General features: G+C 32.4%; 1 long non-coding RNA gene across 2 annotated transcripts in view; it reads left to right on the top strand.

Moving 5' to 3' along the window:
* Window positions 1–19,948, top strand: part of LOC119685718 — a 106,209-nt gene that overhangs the window by 5,384 nt on the left and 80,877 nt on the right. Inside the window, exons 1-2 of one of the 2 annotated variants that reach the window (XR_005252821.1) lie at window positions 647–1,949; window positions 19,674–19,711. This is a non-coding gene — a long non-coding RNA (uncharacterized LOC119685718). Of the gene's footprint in view, window positions 1–646; window positions 1,950–19,673; window positions 19,712–19,948 lie in introns of those variants that run through there. The other variant, XR_005252822.1, reaches the window with a different exon arrangement.

Genomic DNA, 19,948 nt, shown 5'->3' with positions numbered 1-19,948 from the left:
CTGCCAACAACAACACCAGCAATCATACCAACATTCTTTCATTGGTACAACGACCTCTTGCTTTGCAGTTTTTTCGCTCTAGAAAAGTTGAGTAATTTTTAATAAAGTGCTTTCACACAATCTAGAGTAACAGCGAGTACCGAAGAGTATGACCAATATAGTTGGGGAAATCTAATTTAAACACAAAAAAATTTTCTCTCGCACAACCGCTCTAAGATTGCTTTTCTGCTTTTCTGCTTTTATACAAAGACAAAATATGAATGACTAGGTTTGGTCATAAAAAAGCAATACAATTTAAAACAAACGTACATTGCAGGCTATTAAAAGCTAAGAACTTTGCGAACGGCCTTTAGACGACCTACGCTTACACAAGGCGAAACTATGCGATGCAAAGCATTGAAATGTGCGCATAGGTGTGTGTATGAAGAGAGCATATATAAACAGATGCTGCCTCCACAATGTCTCCGAATTATCTTTGATTCGGCATGTGCTTAATGCGCTCTTTTTGACTTTGCAAATTGCTTATATTTTTGCCTTTGCCTTTGCTTTTGCTTTTACTTCTGCTTCTGCTTTATTTGCTGCTCTTCATTTTAGCACATACCAAACCGGTATGTGCATATTACGGTTTTTCGTATGCTCAGTAATACAATAACGACGTTGCTAACATCATCGTCAAATATATTTAGCTCTGCGTATGGCTGGAACACATCGTTTCTATTCGTTTTTGTGTTGTCGTCGAATTTGTTGCTTCATTCATTCGCGTTTGGTTCGTCCGTATGTTTCGGTTGATTTTGGTTTGGTTGGGTTTCAACTTTTCAGACACTGGCATTCCGTTGCTTCGATAACACAGTGCAAGTGCCAAGGGTATAAATATAAATATAAAGTTTATTATAAAACTGAAAAAACAAAAAAAAACTTGAATAAACAAAAATTAATTTTAACAACACAAAAAATAAGTAACAGATAAAGTGTGAAATATGAGACTGACACAAGTGCTGCAATGCTAAAATTTAAATAAAGAATTTTAAAGACTTGTTAATTAAGCGCTAGACTAGTCCGAATCGATGCAATAATGGACCTGCATATATGTTAAATTTACTAAAAATTTGCAGTGTACGAACTACGAAATAAACCAATTCGAAACGCTGAGTTATTTGACAAGTTGTCACAGTTGTCATAGTTATCTGTTAAATACGAAAAGACGGCGCTAGACTAATTAGAAAAAAATTGAGAAAATCACAAAAAATTATCTACAAAATTATTAATAATTATAAGTAATCACAAAGTGGTTAGTAAGTCGCTAATTATGAACTTGTTTCGTTTACGAATTGCATCTCGTTTGCCAGCGGTTCGAATAGAGCTCGTGCTCAAACAATCAACATTAGGCACACTGCAAAATCTACTGCAATTGTAGTGGGATTTTCAACCTAGTGTATATGTGCTAAGTCGGACTCTGCTCTAGGCTAGCCATGTCTATCGGGAAACTTTCATACGCGCGGCATACTTTAAACCGGATGTGAACTTGGACACTGCAATTCATTAACAATGATTAAAATCGTACTCTTAGACAAAATAGCGTTTGATTTCTAACAGTGTATAAATTACACGTAAAATGAAAAACTTCAAATTATAAAAACAGAGTGTATCGAAAAATGCATACAAATTTCATAGCCATCCACAATGTGCTTCTCGACAAATCAGTACTAACTCTACAAATAGACCAAGTAAAGACTGCTAACGGCATTTCCCTTGCCAGGAACGCAGGTCTTGGCTTTACTTTTTCTTATTAAATCGCAGTTTAATCTGCGCATTTATTTAAAATTAGAAAAAAAACTGAGCCGCTCACGTTTAAGTTTTCATTTAATTAAGTCGTAAATTAATTCGCAGCTTAATGGATTCTTTTCCGACGTTTTTGTATCCGAACGCTGCTACTGCCGAGCTAATGAAAGGTAAATAATACAATTAAAATATAAATAAATCTAAAAGATATAGAAACGAAAATGTATGGAAATCTACAGAACTTTACATGTAAAACCTGCTATACACACTGGAGTAGTTAAAATTTAAAAATTCTTATTTTTTGTTAACTTTAGTTAAGCATATTAAGCAATTCATTTATTTAAGTTTTTCGCATTTTAATACATATTTCAATTATTCGACACTTTATTTCCATTTATGAAATATGATACCAGTTTGTATTTAACACAATCTATGTAAGTTTAATTCAAAAACACAAAAAGTGCTTTGGAGGTAGTCAAGTTTTGATTTGCTGAACTATTTTAATGTTGTTGAACTTTTTATCTAAACTTGACTCTTTAAAGGTTTGTTTTCAATTACTTACAGGTCGCTTTTTCTTACATTTTATGCCTCATAGTTTTCATCACATGAATGCAAATAAACATGTTAATCGCTTTGTCTGTTATATAAGATTCAATTGTGATTTTCTGCTCTGACATTTTTCGAAGCTTTACAGATCTACCGCTTTCATTAGTAGTGAACCATAGAAAATATCGAAACTGTTGTTGCATACTATAATCGCAGCATTTTAGATAACATTTCATATAAAGTGTTTAGCTTATTATTTACATTTTGTAATTTTTCATTCTTTTATTATATTCGAACATTCTGCGGAAGCATTCAATACCCAAATACCTATATACTCATCTATCTACGACAGACGAATGTGACATTTAATGCCTAAAGTTCTTAGTGAAAATGTATTAATAATATAATTAAATAATAATTTTTGTAACGGAATGAAAATAACTACTAATACTATGTATATAACGATCTTCACTAAGCAATGTGTTTCTTTCTATTCATCGTTAGCGTGAATGTATTTTTTATAAATTATTTTCAAAACTCCCTTCTATATGAAAAACTTTCTTTTAACTTCAATTTCAATTACAAAATTAAATTTGAAATAAAGAAATTTCATTTAGCAACAGAAATCATTACTTCCCCAAATACCTACAGTGTGAGATAAGCGAAATGCTCCATTGAGCCTATCTCTTTGAAGATCGAAATGCAACAACCTGTAAATTGAAAACTGTTATTATTTATACAGAATAATTTTAATACATATTTTATTTATATTTATGTTCAAATAAGCCGTTCAAATGTACAAATAACCTGGATTAATTACAAACTATGAGACTGTTCCTATATTAGATTGAAATCGGGGTTTCCCCAATATTATTTTATTTTATGTAAAAATATTGCTTAACGACAAATTTTATATTTTAATTGGCATTAATGAAGTCAAATTAAATTCATTTAATTTTCTAGTTTAGTTTTATATCTCACATCTTAACAAAACAAAGTTTTTGCAAGTAATACTCTTGACTTAAAATATTCCACATGGGCGCAATTTATGTGGAAAACCCCCGCTTTTAATACGCCACACGCGTACAATTCCACACCTGCAGTTGTGATCAAATTACTGTGATTGCTCACTTGTTCCAATTTTATTATTCCTTATCATCGTCATTAATCATCAGCGTCACATTTTGTCATGCGTTAGCAGTGATAATAACGTAGGCGTCTCTTCGAATGTGACAACTAAAATGATCCAAAATGCATGATGTAACATTGCCCAAATATTTAACCCCTTCACTTATTAACTAGATAAATTCCAGCCCATATGAAGTCACTAAGTCATTTGAGATATGTTTTAATTTACATGACAGTTGATTGATTAAGCGAGAAAGATCATACTTGCGTGTGCGAAGACACAATTTTGGAAAATTTGATTTGTGAAGATTTTCGGAAGTTTATTTTCACGCAAGGAATCTTTACAGTTCGTTGGAATTTGATGTTGTTTTTTTAAATTAAAATTAGGTATCTTAATAACTTCGTCATCATTAACTTTGCTACCTCAACGGTTCTACTTGAACTTTGACCACGTGTAACGCTTCTCTCTTTCTGGTTTTGGATCTTCACATTCACATCTTTTGCGTGTAATTTAACAATGACGATCCCTCTCTTCTTCGGGGTGAGTGGAGAAGATTTGTTTTCTAAGTTTCGCTTTCGGATATGAATAATGGCGGGATTTTATATATACAATATATATATATAATAAATGCAAGAATAAAATATAAATTTCCCACATGAATTTCTGATATATACAACCATTTACACATTTAAAGTATTGAAAAAATTTCACTATCACTGTAAGACTGTGAGGTTGCCAATACCTTATGGTCTAGATGAGATAAGAATAAAACAATCAGCATTTTGGGCTTCAGCACACCTGCAGTTTATGTACTTACTGAAGTAGTATCGAGGCAGTCCACCATGGCATCAATGCTTCAACGGCAGGCAGTGTATTCCGACAAACTGTGCAAGAGCTGCAATGATGACAATGAAATATGTTAGAATCTGGTCATCACTTGCAATGTCTTTACTTGAGTCCTACACACCGTTTCTTCATTGGCTTGACACAAATAATAAAAGTATCTGGCAAACTGAATGGTTTAACAAGTAGAATACCAGGAGATAACAACGGTAGTTACCGTTAAACTACCGATCATGCTTCGGTGGTTCTCGTGACTTATCTCTACGCTTGTGAAAAGACTTTCTTATATATTCTTATATATGCCAATGATTTAATCATCAGACGAGCCTTGATGTAAGGCCTTATACAAAACAAGTCCTCTACTATTTATCAGTCCAGTTATGATGTTGTTTATCACCGCTGCCTGGTTGTTTCTGAGTGTTAAAACCAATTTTTTAATTTGTTGTAGGATTAGCGAGGATAATGTTAGCTCCTAATTTAATACAACATAATTTTTTGGGGTCCCATCTAATCATGATTTTAAATAACTTGTCCGTGTAGAGAGCCTTTTATAATTAACATACATTTGTTTCCTGTTGTGTGTGGCCTTTTTTGCTGGCGTGAGCCAATGTAACGGCGGTATCATTTTCTCTATTGTGACCCAGACTTTCAATTGCGGAATCCTTCCTTTTACAACCATTATGTTTTTACGCTAAAGCAGTATATTTGGTAGTCTTCCTTTATTTTGATATAAATTTTGATGGAATGTGGTGTGGTTATTTGTATATAATTTAGAGTACTGACTTTAGATATCTATTAATGTAGTTTTCTGGGAAAGTTATGTGTAATTATTGAAGAAAGTTATTTGTATTAGAGTTCTTTGTAAAAATAGTTGTGAAAAAATTGCAGGACGATTACTTAATAAGTGCAACACAATAAATGAAATTTTTAAAATTAAAATTCTCTGAGCCTCTCATCTTATACTATATATATTTTGAAATATTTGATTATTTATTCATCGCCCCTGTATTAAGTTACTTAACAAAATGTTTAGATACAATGCGTTACCTGGGTATTGAAAATTTAATAAAATAGTGTATTTAAGCTCGTTCTACAGATCTATTAATGATCTTTAGTCAGACAGTTTAAAACTATTTGAGACCTTTAGAAGAGCAATAGCGAACTTGCAGTAAACTAACTTGCAGTTGACATGTTTAATTTACGGTAAAAATTGAAATTATGTTAAATTTGACCCCAACCAGAAACACGCCACATCTATAGCACTTCGACAGTTTCAAAATATTTAAATAAAAAACAAAAAACCAAGGAAATTTTATACGTTTTTTACATTTAAATTGTTAATAGAAGAGATACATAAGGCTACGTTTAATTGTATCTGCAATAGACGAACACTTAGGCACTTACCAAGCTCATCTGCATATTCATGAGTGGTAAGCGAGAAAAAGAAACCTCAACTATGAATTTACTGAATCATGGCAATGCCGAAAGAAGCTCAAGTAAAAATGCTAAAAACGTACCAAAAGCAATACAAAACGCAAAATTGACATTTAATTGAACAAAACACTTTTGTGGGCCACAAAGCCAGAAATATGCAACTAATCCACGGATATGTAGACTAGTTCCGAAACAGTGATAACGAAAGCCCGCATGGAACTCGGCAATTGCAGAAAATGGGAAGTACATAACAGATGGAAGCTCACTACGTTAGTGATTGACAAATAGACGAAGCGACGAAGTGACTGACAATCCGGGAGGCCGTCACATGGCAGTTAGTGAAATATACTACAGTAATGAAATGAGAAGGAAAAAAAACTAAAGTACTTGCAATGCTGAAGCCGATTTCCATGCAAATGCCGCAGTATTTTTATTGCTTATCGCGTTCCCGAACCGTTTCGGAAGCGGTAGAACGCGCAGTAATGAAATACAAAATAGTGCCACAACTACTCATGTATACTGTAGGAGTCGTCATTGGTGCCAGATATTGGAAGCACTCAAACATAAGACGAAAGGTGAGGTGGAGTTGAAATTGGAATTGTCACTGTTGCTGTTGCTGTAGGTGTTGTTATTGTTGTTGCTTTTGCTGATAATAGCGGGGTTGAAGGAGTTTTACTTCTGTTGTTGGTGGCAGTGGCACAAATGTAAATACAGTAAATGGAAATGGAAATGGCAATCGAAAATAAAACGAAATAAAATTAAGAGATTTACATACACATCCGACAGACACCATTGCACTGTGGAACCAAATTTAACTGTAAAGTGCCACACACCAATTTTTTTCGATTTCTTTTTTTTTGTTGTGATAATGTATGGGAACGACATGAGACAACAGACGATTTCATTGAAAATGCATGAGCATGAAACCGATACAGGACGAAAAAATGCTATTAACATGTCGAAAAAATTAAAACAAAAGGGAAGAAAAAAAATAAGTTAAAGACTCGAATAAATGCTAAAAACATCTGAAAAACTGAACGAATTCAGTCGTTAATTTGAATGGCTGTAATTTATCTTTATTGGTTTGGGAATACTTTGAAAATATTAGTGGGGAATGTACGTTATGCAAAGCAGAAACAAAAACCTACGAAAAGAAATTCCTACAAACTACATTTTATCAAGATATTCATATTAAATTTCCAAAGCACTGAAATCAAGATTGGAGTGCTAAGTTTAGTACGTTAACTTTGAATAAGCTAATGTATTTTAACTACTGATTCGCTAATTGCATCACAATAATACTCACAATAATTCAATCAAAAATATCATAACTATCGAAAAATTCACTTTGTTCAAGGGAATACTGGTCTAAACCATTCAAATATGACAATACATCGCATAAATAAGCAAATTCAAAAAAAAAACAAAAAGGAATTAGTTCAAAAAAAAAAACACAACGCAAAATTAGTTCTTATTTAGTATCATTAAACTACTTTATTATTAATTGTAAAAATAATATAAGTAATCAAATTTGATTTATATAAATTAATTTTTCTAAATTATTTGCTCTCCATTTTCGGTTTTTTTTTAATTGACTTTTCAGTACTTGAGATGCTATAGTGTAAACACTTCTTCTAGTAATTAAAGTTCTTAAGATTAACTTATTGTGAAATGCAAACACAGTATCGGTTAACTAACTATTTTTGCTTTTATGAGCCCAAGAAGTTGAAAGATAATTAATTTTACAATAGCCATAGAATTACAGTGATTGTTTCTCCTCTTGCATTTTTGAATAAGCTACCAATATCATGCGATTTGTCAGCTTTGGACTTTGTTTTATAGAGTTACCCAAAATACTGCGCTTGTGCAAATAATCGTGAAACTTTTGACGCTTTGAAAACAAACATCCGTTAACTTATGGCCGAGCTATTACTGACAACTCGTCGAAAATAAACTCAGAAGAAGCTGGTGTTATATAATATCTAGGGGATACGTTTTGACTAATCTTGAATTTCACACTTAATGGCAAGGTTCAGTATATTGAAATAAAACATAGACTTAACTCACAATTACAATTATGTTCTAATTACATTTACTTTCGGAATCACGAAAGTGGATACCCTTATGTACAAAAAAAATAATTAACAATTCAAGGTAGAACTAGACAAAAATTCGTTAATTACATGGAAACTAGAGATCGCTAACTATAAACATTAAAAACATTCGAAAGTTTTTTATTCACAAATGGAAATGTGTGAAATTTGAAGTGTTGGTTTAATTCATTGTGCTCTTTATTATCTTTATTGCTTATTTTCGAATGAATCATTATCTGCATTACTTTTCAGAATAGAGCAGCATCTGTACGTACTCAGCTGCTGTCTGCGACAAAACCCAGATAACGAAATCTGCATTACCTCAAGTTTCTGTTGCTGTGCCTCCGAACTAAAATTATCAAGATTTGCATATATGAACTCAGACGAGAATGCTTGACACATCATCAAACACAAATACAATGAAATTCATATTATATGTGTGTGGTTTTAGTGCTGATATAATGCACATTAATCACCTCAATTGTGATAACATTTCGCTTCTTTGACTTTGACTCTGAGTGGCAGTTTTTCTTCTTTCTTTGCTGTGAAATAATTTAGTTAAATAAATATGTTTTTTATTTACAAATTTATATGACTCTGCTTACCTAGGTTATTTATTTTCGTTTGAGATACTTGCTGTCAGACTCAAATGTTCCATACCAAAAACAAAAAAAAAGCAAAAAATATAAAAGTTAGCCAGACTTTGTACTTATTTCAGCTTCAGTTTTATAATCATTTTCTGTTTATACTCTATACTTTTGCAATTTATAGCCACAACAACAATAACATTCTCAACTACAGCTGCACATTTTTGCAATATATAAATCTGAAATTTATATAAAATATTTAAGTTTTGTTTTAATTTATTCGTAGTTTTTTCGATTATTTTTGCGAATGGAAAAAAATCCAATAAAATATGAAATACGACGAAAAAACATTAAAACTACAAGTACAGCACACATAAAAATATTTTCCATTGATATATGAAATTGATACATTCAGTAATAATAAATTAAAGGCAGAGCAACATCGATACATGTAATAAAGTATCTACAACCAAAGCGAACTTCATAATTTATTGGGAAAAATTGCAAATTGTAATATAAAAATATTAAAACTGACTCGCAAAATAAAGAGAATTAAACAAAATACATAAATATGAAATATTTTATTTTAGTCAATATCATTAGTTCTATAAAATTAACATAATTAATTCTACGCTAATGTCAAATGAAGTGAAAAATGAATACAGAATTTTGAATTCGAAATTGGTTCTAACCATATTTAAGCTTCTTATACTTTCACTCATTGAATACATTTTTATCAATCTTCTAACATGTTACATACATATCTTTGGTCAACTAAGTGGATAGACATAATTTTTGTTAAACGATTACTGATGCTATTAAATTTTAATTAATTAAGACTGTTCTTCTGGATCGGAAAACTAATTTATTTCTTAAATACAATTTACAAATACCATACATATTGCCTTAAAGAACAGAAAACCCAAAGTGGTTAAACGGGGCGGGGTAGTGTTAAACTACAGAAATAGTGTTCTGCCTGCTACAACAATAATAATTGAAAGCAACATTCTTAAGCAGTCTTGGTTTATTGGTAATTGTGATATCAATTTAAAAATCTTCGATATATAGCTCTACTCTATTATACATAATTGGAAGTGGAAAAATTTCACTTTAAACCACCTAAGCAAGAAAGTGTAGAAAATCAATTCTCCAGTAATGCCCCCAACTCATTTTTATTAAAGATTTTCATCAATATATCAGCTCAGCACACAATTAAAATTCCAACTTTTATAATCCTGCCATCAATGGCAAAGTACCACTGGTTTAAGGAAAGCAAATTTCTTAATATTCGTAACGAGAAAATGAAAACTCAATCAATTCTACGCTAATCCTTGCGGCAATTTTCATTGCACAATATTGCGCCAAGATATGCCACAATTGGTGAACGCATCGTACCGCGTCCGTTTAAGAGAAGCCTGAAGTGCGAAGAGGCAACAAGATGAAAATTCGATTCGCGGGAAATTGTGAAGATAAATACAAGCAGTGTGTAAGGCTGAAGGATGAAAACAGAAATGGAATAAATGGTAGCAGTGTTGAAATTTTGGTGACTACTATAGTCATGAATGTTTCCCCAATAGCGTAGCTACACATTATAAGCGGCGCTATTCCTGATAACAGTTCCAGTAACACAGCTGGGAATGAAATTGAGTTGAAGAGAACGTGGTTGTGGAAGAGGGAATGTACATGCTAACAAGTAAATGGCAAAAGCTGAAGAAGCTCTCAACGAGTAATCAATTTTGCTATAAATCCTTTTTGCTTTCACATTTTCAACTTTGCCGGTTTTCAGTTTTTATGTGGTTTTACATTTGATTTGTTGGCGCCTAAACGTCTGCACGCTTACTGCCAAATTCCAAAGGTTTTATGTAGTGAAATGGTCTGCCTGTATGTCTGTCTACATGTCCTTTTGTTTTGATGACGAGTTATTTGTCCGTCTGTTGTTCCATTTATTTGTTATATTTATGTATTGCTCGCTGGTTGCTGGTTGCTAGTCACTCAGTTGCGAATAATTGTTTCAAATGTTATATTGTTGTTTTGTAGGAAGCGTCCAGCTTACAGCAATCGATGTGCCTTTCAACCAAGGAGAACCGTGAATAAGCCTTTCCGCTTTTATGTGGCTTTAAGGAAATGTTTGCTGTCAATCACAGATGAGAACGGCTTATTTTTGTTGCTGCTTTTGTATTGCAATTGTGGGCGAAATATAAGCTTCCGAAGTTGTCAAACTCGTAGATATTATTTTTGCATTCTGTACTAGTTCACTTTGCTCTGAATTCTGAATTCAGATTTCATCATTCACATTAGTATCTTTCACATTTATAAGGAAAAGTGGAATCAAAATGACAATGAGTGCACTTATACACACCTTTTACTTCTTCTTATCATTTGAAATGTATCCACAGTACGAAACAACTAAATGTGCATTGAAAGCAATTAATCAAGTTTCAGTTTCTAATAAATATTAATTATTAGCTTTAAAAAAAAAACTAAGTAAAGTGAACTACTTATATAAATTAGGCAGTTAAATACTACTTCTAGGAATAATATTGATAACATTTTCCCTCTCTAGAGAGCACTTAAGTACACATTAAAGAACAGAAGAACAGTAATTTTAAATGTTAAATGTATCTTTTCCATACAAGCCGTACAAACATTTATTCAAAAAGTTTTAATGTATTCTCTCTGCAATGCAAACGCATACATTCGCCAAGTCATCAGACACTAGTACTGAAAATTTATAGCTTCAACGTGTATGCGGCGAAAACATCTGTCAAATGTGACAGCCTCAGGTGAAAAGTATCTCTTAGATATCATAATGAGATAATATGAGCGCTGTGTCCGCTGCTACTGCAGTTTCCACTGTTGCCGTCGCTTGTGTACTTACATCTGCGACGAGGGCATTGCGGTACGCGTTCACGTAAAGTCGAAAAGGTTTAAAATGTCGACAGCAAGTTGGCTAATACGATTTTGCAATGTGATAAAGTTGCCGTCGTATCTATGCGTTTGCTTCATAACTTTGCACACATTTGGTATCTAACAGATACTCTTTCAATGTAAACATTTTCGGTCTTTTTTTGCAAAAATTTTAAACTAAGCGCAAAGTACAATCAAAAAAAATAATTCACTGCCATTTGTTGACGTAATTTAACCAAAAATAGCGAGAATTTATATTTTATTCTCCAACTTTTTGGATTTTTTGGACTTTTTATGTTCGTCTTGTTCTTTTGTTGGGCTTTGTAGTCGCTTGTGTATCTCAATTTGTGCGTATTCGGTGCTCTATTGTGTACCGTACATTCTTCATTTTGTGGTGTTTGTATGTTCCGACAACATTTCTGGCTACTTTTTGGTATTTTTATTTTAATTAGAATTTCAATTTCTGGTCTTAAAAGCTTTTCATGTGATTTCATTACTACAGCTTTTTTTTGTTTCTTCAATACAACTTTGAAATAACTATTAAATTGGATTTCTTTCAGATACTTTATTCTATTTGTTATTTTGAATTATGGGACATCAGTTGAGTTTTTTGATTTAATATAAAAAATGAAAACTCGTATCTTGAATAGCAATCGGCTTCCGATAGCCAGGATCTTATAGCTTCTTTCAATTCAATTCCAGATAATGTATTGATTTACTGCTGGTTATTCGGTCTTATCGTCTCAAGCATTTTAAAATGTGAATTCGCTGTAATTGTAATCAAATTATATTATATACTTTGTGTTGTAAGAATGTTATTTGTCGATTTTTAAGGTGGAAGAAGTTATTCTTAAAACCTTAATTTAACTACTGCAAGAATATTATAACTATTCTGTATGTAAGAATAACTTCACCTATTATCTTTTAATTTGCATTTTACGAGTAATGAATCTTTTAAACAGTTATGAACGTAGTCATCACTAAAAATGATTTCATTGAAAATTTTAGTTAAAAATTTTTAGGTATTGTTTTTAAAAGAAATTTTAGTTGAGAGCAAAATGCCTTGAAGGCCATTAGGAAAGCTAACACTGCGTTTTTTCTATGCTGAAAACTATTGGTAAAAAATGGGTGTTATAACCATACATAATTAAATGGCACTATTTGGTTTTAGACGGCGTGTAACTTAGAACTGCACTCTGTATTTGGGTCCATTGAGTGTCACACCATCCATTGCGTTTGGCCTTATGATTCACTTAATGCCATTGATCTAATATTAGTAACTGGCGGAATCATCTGCTCTGAGACTAACTTAACGCTACTTTACAGTGGAAGGCTAGTGACTACGGCGATGATTCTTTTCTTAGACATCGAAGTGTAGAGAGGGCTAACTTTAACAACTCAATATAAAAGGCATTTTAAGCTTTGTCGAAGCTTCAAGATGACTTTCAAACCTCTGAGTTTCTTATATGGCAACACAATGAACCTAAAGCTAAAAGTTTCTATACAAATTTTTTAGGTGCATGCAATTCTTCGTATTAGCCATGATCAACAAATCAGCCCAGCATCCCTTGTTAAATGGTTGAAAAGATTTTTTTCGTAAATTTGAGGCCAATGATTTTTGGTTAGTAGTTTTTTGACAATGCTGCCACCTTATATGTGAAGTTATTGACAGCATATCGAGAAAATGTTGGCATAGTTAATCTGTCGCGGATCCGGTCATTACTTTAAATGAGCAATATCATGAGACGATAAAGCTTGAAGAAGCTATGTGTGATACATCCTTAGCTTTAAATCCCATAATTAAAAATATTTGCGCTTAATATCCTAAAGAGATATCTTGTTATTCAAATAAATTAATTATAAAATATAAATATTAAATCATTAAAAGTCATTAGAATTTTCTAAAAGAATTAAACTAATTTAATAAAACTAATTTCGTTCAATCTTTTCATGTGGAATTACTGAATATTCTCAGCTTTTTGAATGGATTAGGAATACTTTTTAATACAGATCACTTCAATGTGTTTTATAATTCAATTATTGCACCTCACATTGGCCAGTGCTGATTTTTTAATTCTTTTTATCTGTAACATTCACAAAAACTGCTGCAAATTGTTCTATTTCAATTAAAGCTACAATGAATGTTCATCACTGCTAAATTAAATAAAAAATAATATAATTTTCAACCATTTTTTGTAAATATTTTAATTTGAGCATGTAACTCAGCTTAGTACAAATTTCGGGAATCACTCTTTTTGCAGGCAACGGCAGTATTTTACGATGTGAAAAAATTACACTATTAGTTCACGAAATTGGATTTTGCTTTAATAGCAAAATAAAATTACATAAGAGTTACCAACACACATGAGCCGCGCAATAAACACTTTTTTATGCATTATTCATGCAGTCAACAAAGCAAATAAAAAAACAAATAAAGCAAAAATAAACAAAACATTTGAAAATTGTCAACTACAAACTAATTTCTATGTAAAAAAAAACAACAAAATTGGGTAAAACTCTCACTATCTCGCTCTGATTTTACTCTTCGCCGCTACGGTGATTTTATTTACTTTCTTATTTTTTAAAAATATTTAGAGAAATAATACAACAAAATCAAAGCAACAACAACAGTAAGCAACTACGCTATACGCTAAGGTATGCGAGCCTACAGTTTTTACTTTAAATTGTTTGAGGCTTCACAATAAAAAATATGACATTGCACAGCCCAGCAGCGCAGTAGCGCAGCGAAGTTAATTTTCAAAGCGTATAACGCAGCAGAGATGCACCGTTACACCTACCATGAGCAACAATAACAGAACACTTGCAGCTCTCTATATTTATATGATTTTCTAATCTCTTTTTTTAACTCTGCTACTTTATTTAGCATTAAAGCGCATTGGGAAAAGGAGCAATTCGAATTCAACTTTAATGTTATTGTATGCTTTGTGTCGCCAAGGAAGTTCTGGTTGTTAAAGCTGCTATAATGAGGCGAAGGTCCCTTTCATGTAGAATCCAACCCGCTGCTACTTGCTTATGCCCCGAAACTTCTCATATTGCTGTGGCAGTGCGGTATACGTTTATGTGGGGTGTGTGTATTTGCCGTAGGCGTTCCCTGGTTTCCTGGTGACCATTTGCGTGACCAGTTCTGCTGGTTCATCGCTTGTTTTTGAAGGTGTGCAGGGCTCTTTGTTTATTTTTGACTTAAGCTTTTTCATTGTGCATTTTTTCTTATTTAATTTCTGTATAAATTTCATTTGTAAAACTAAAAATGGATTTTATATTAGAAAACGCACAAAAAAATATTAGAAAACACACGGAAAAATATTAGAAAACGCACGGAAAAATATTAGAAAACAGTTTATTTCATAAGCGTTTATACGGTTATCATATTCTGCAGAACGACCTAGTACATTTTTGAGATGTTTAAGTTCATCCGTAAAAGTGAGATTATACGTTACTCATTAATGCAAAATCTAATTAGATGAATACGAATCTCTACTTATCTATAAATAACTAATAAAAATGACTTGTTTACTTTCGAATACACCTTATCGAACTAAAAATACATATTAAAACTTTTAATTTTTTTTTGTAAATACATATAATAAAACTAGAAGAAATAATTATTTATTTCAAAATTTAAAAAAATTTTCAATGTATCTCAAAATATCTTAAAACATATTTAAAGAAATTAAAATGTCTCATTGTCTCCCGCAAGCTGCACCATTATCGGTTGATATGCCCTCTAACTGAAATTTAAGTTAGATCCCTACGAATGACTATTATTGTAAATGAAGATAGAACAAAAATTTAAATGAAGCTGCCTCATATTCAATTCTCTTTTGAAAAATTGAACTGAATACTCAATATGCATGTATGTATGTTAGGTTAATCAGTAAGTCATTCTGAAAGGCAAAATTAATTCATTTTGCTGATGATAATACATATTAAACATGATTTTTATTTTATTTAGTTAAAATTATAGTTATATTTATTTATAGTCTTTCAGAAGTGGCATCCGACTTGTCACAGCGTTTGTCACTGGGCATTGCGGAGTTAAAAAGCATCTATCGAACCTAGATATAACTAGAGACTATAGCTGCAGACTTTGCTGCGAAGAAGAGGAAACAGCAGAACACATTTTGTGTCACTGTGATAGTCTCGTCAGACTCGGACTTCGGTACTTATCCACGTCTATTCACTTATAACGGAATTAAGCGCATCTCTTTAAAGAACATAAAGGCGTTCTTAACTGCTACTCGTCTATGGAACTAAAGTGGATATGTCACAATAATCCTCAAAAGGTGCAGTGTCGGGTGACAAATTCCCAACCCGTTTAAAATATAATCTATAGTCTTTCAATTAAATAATATAAATAATAATAAGTTCGAAAACTAAAACAAGATCAGAAACGCTAGAACTAAAAAGTAATCTTCATGTGATAAAATTGCATGTTAAGAAATCTTAAAAACTTGTACTAATCATTTTCATCGGTCATACATTGTGACCGAAAAGTTTTCGGAAATTCTCATTTAAAATTCGCGCGCTGTATATTTTTCGATATTTTAAGTTTATGTAGTTTGGCAGCACTGTCCTTAATTACTATGCCAAAAATGAGCGCGATCTGTCAGACAGTTCGTTTACGGCAGCTGTTGAAACCAGTTCACCTCAGTAGTGCGTTGCGAAAAAAACAATGGAAAAAAATATTGAACAAAGAGTTTGCATCAAATTTTGTTTTTCGAACGAAATTTCGTGTGCAGAATCGTTGCGAATGCTACAAAAGGCTTATGGGGAATCAGTTTTATCGAAAACTCAAGTTTATGAGTGGTACAAAGCCTTTCAGGACTGTCGTACGACCGTCGAAGACATGCCGCGTTCTGGACGACCTTCGACCTCTACCACCGACGAAAACATTGAAAAGGCAAAGGAAATCGTGTTCAAAAATCCTCATGTGAGTGTTAGAGAGATAGCACGAGAGCTAGGCATCGGTCGTGAGATGGCTCGTTTGATTTTGGTGGACAATTTGTGTATGCGACGTGTCAACGCCCGGCTTGTTCCGATTCACCTCAATTTGTTCAACATTATCAACGATTTTAAGGCCAAACATTCAATAAATACCATCGAACAGCCACCGTATTCACCTGATCTTGCACCGTGTGACTTTTTCCTGTTTCCCAACCTCAAATTACCACTCAGAGGAACGCGTTTTGAATCCATAGAAGACGTAAAACAGAATTCGCAGAGGGAACTCAAAGCCATACCGGAAAGCGCCTATAAAAAATGTTTTGATGATTGGAAGAAACGTTGGCATTTGTGTATCGCTTCTAATGGAGCATATTTTGAAGGAGATAAAATAAATATTGATGAAGATTAAGAATTTTGCGTTTTATTTAAAATTTCCCGAAAACTTTTCGGTCACAATGTATGCCAAAGAAATTTGTTTATTTTCTACTACTTCTGACAGTTAATTTCCTACAAATGCTTTTTATTCATTAATTTGACAGAGTCTATGTTTGTGTTTGTATTTGTGTCCGTATTTGTGTTTGTGTTTGTTTGACTGAGCGCATATGTGCAGTTGGCTGGGTGTACGTGCATTCATGTAATTATTTTTTTTACTTTTCCAAATATTTCGTCAGTGTAATTAGATATTTCATGTTGTCATGCTTGGTCTGAGAAAACCGTTAGAATCATATTTGTTGCTGATATCAGGTATGGAAGTGTGAGGCAAGAAGAAATGCAAACACAGATTGCCATGCTGTTGGTCTTTTTGACCGAAATAGAAGGAAAATCGGTATCTCAGCAACAACAGTGCCACTGGCCTTCCCATGACGGCTAAATTAAATCATTTGATATGCATTAAAATTGCTTTTTCTTTTCTGGCATTACGGCAAAATTTTGGGCTTATTTTCTATGTTACTTTTTCAGGATGTAGGCGGCATCTACAAATTTCTAACTTGACTCGGAAAATTCCTTTTTGTGTGGCAGGCAAATTACAAATTTTTCTGAAAGTTAATGAAGCTCATTTTAAAAGATTAAAGTATAACATTTTTCGGATTCCGAATAAGATTTTTGGACACCTGGCTAAAAATAAAATAAATCTTAACAGAAATGTTTATGTTGAGCTTTTATTATTATCCTGGGGAAAAGTTTTCAAATTCATTGTAAACTATTAACAAAAATATTGAGATTAACTTGCGGAAAAAAATTCTGTATTGTGTTCAAAAATGTATTAGACTTTCCATCGTCTACTAAAAATTTTTTAATGGACTTGAAAAATATTCCTTAGGTATATTATTTTTATTTCTGATAAGTTCCTGTTCCTTTCCCGTTAAATCGTTTATGCATGTATCTACAATTTTGTGAACCAGCTAAAAGTTAAAAGTCATAATTTTGGCGTATAAATTAAACTACTTCACACTTTTCACTTTCCACTAGAAAGCAATAAATTTTAAAAATCAATAGCCGAGGTCCTCCGAAATTATCAGGCACATATTTTAACCATTCTTTCGAATCGCTTTATGTGTTTTCCGCAAAAAGTCTTTTATAAAAATTTCTGTTTTTCACTTTATTTTTCCAAAATAATGTAAACAATTTTTTGTTTTTAGTGTTGCTTTACCACTTTTACGGGGAACCTCTGAAGCAGGGAAAAATTCTGATCCTTTGCCCATTTCAGAGCAGCTGCTATTTTTCATTTTGCATATTTTTATTTAGATTTGATTTGTTTGTTTTTGTTGCTCACTAAAAATGATAATAATAATAATAATTCAGAGGAACCGAACCGAACTAAACCCCTCGAAACCCCATCGACAACTCAGTATATTCTTCCACCTACAAACGAAGGACTCAAATAAACTTGAACGACTTATGCTGATATGCAGCAATGGAAACGCGTGGAACGTGGAAACATCTTCACTATTTGGTAACAAAGCAGAACGTTAAATTTTTCAGCATAAAAACAAATTCTTTTTGCCTTTGCTTTTCTTTTTGCTCATGGAAACGAACGAGTTAATGTAAAAATAGTTTGTAGGCTTTTAGGTGTTTGAGATAGGTTGGAAGGTAGTGTGGTGTGTATTGTTGGCATACTTTAATGCGGTTGTTAGAGGAATGCTGCTGCTACTGGCAGTATAAAGGGAGGGGGATGTTTGCATTGCAGTAGTAAAAGTCATAAACTATTTTTGGTATGTTTTTAGGCTAGCACCACGCCTACTTCTTCCGTTGTTAGCGCACATAAAATTTAAGAATGGTAATATTGCATTTCATATATGTATTTATTTGTTTGCTCTGCTTCGGCTGCTTAGCTGCTTCCGCACTTCCGCACTTTGTCGAGAAATTTTTCCACAACGACGACTGCCTGTAGTGGCGAATTTCTTTGCATCAATTCGTGTTATTCTTACTTTTGACTATGTTGTTGCTGCTATTGTTCTTCTTCTTCTTCTTGTTGTTGTTTTTAGGTTAAACGTTTATTGTAGCCAAAATACATTTAGTGTTGTTGCTGTTATAGTTGCTGATGTTGTTTGCCTTGTTGCTTTGTTGCCTTGTTTTTTACTCACGATAAGCGTACATAAAAATAAAATTGAGCCTAAAAGATGCAAAGTTTCAATGCAAATATATTCCACATACAATTACAACAAAAGGAATATGAAAGAAAATAGAAGCAGAAAAAAAACATTGCTTGCCTTCTTATTCATTTGGTTCATTTTGTATTGTGAAATACCAATTTTGTGGGTGGCTGAGTGAGACGAGGGTGTAATGCAAATGCTCGCGGGACTACGGTTTCATTTTTTCGCCTTCATTGTTTTGCAGTAGTAAAAACTTTAAAATATTTGGCGCGCGAAATATAATTTCAGTCAGCATTTTATTCTGCAATGTTCTTTTGAATTATTTCCTTTATTATTTTTCTTTTGTTTCTTCGCTTTTTGTTTGTAGTTGTGTTTCCTTTCTGTATGATTTGATATACTGGCAAGGAAAATGGGGCACAGCATGTGAAATTTCTTTATGTTTGCTTACATATTCGATTTCTTTCCGATTTAATATTTGCCCTGTTCTGCTAATACGATTTGTTGTGTGTATACGTCATTATGTGTGTATGTGTGTAGTGTTTGTATGCTTAAGAGTAAATTGAGCAAAAATAGGATACTTTATGCTTGACTTTATGGCGCGCGTGTCGATTTTCCTCATCAACAACATCAAATCAAAGCCGAAATTAATGGCAGAAATTTCATTTCATTTAATAATTTTATTTTATTTCTCGTTTTATTTTCGTTGTGTGTCTGAAACATCAAAGTTTTTTCATTCATTCGTTTGTGTACACAATTTTAAATTGAAACTTAATACAATTTTCATCTTTTTTTACAGTACCTAATAATGGGGAATGGGAAATATCCACATAAAAGGTAAGTCATTCACATGGAAGGAAAATCATAATTTTTGCACTGAGATTTAGGGATTCCCAGTGTGCCGATGTTTTCCAAATATAATGAATGTAAAGGAATGTACGATGAATGTAAGGAGTATACGAATGTACGAAAATATATTATAGGGAGAAATATAATTACGACTGACATTTTCAATCAATTTTATTAATTTCATATTTAAATAACGCATTTTTTATGGAAACTATAAGAAATTAT

The sequence above is a fragment of the Teleopsis dalmanni genome, chromosome 2 (genome assembly GCF_002237135.1).
Source record: "Teleopsis dalmanni isolate 2A chromosome 2, ASM223713v2, whole genome shotgun sequence".
In the NCBI taxonomy this organism is placed as follows: domain Eukaryota; kingdom Metazoa; phylum Arthropoda; class Insecta; order Diptera; family Diopsidae; genus Teleopsis; species Teleopsis dalmanni.
The sequence above is the reverse complement of the archived record's forward strand: the minus strand, read 5'-3'. Positions and strand labels throughout refer to the sequence as shown.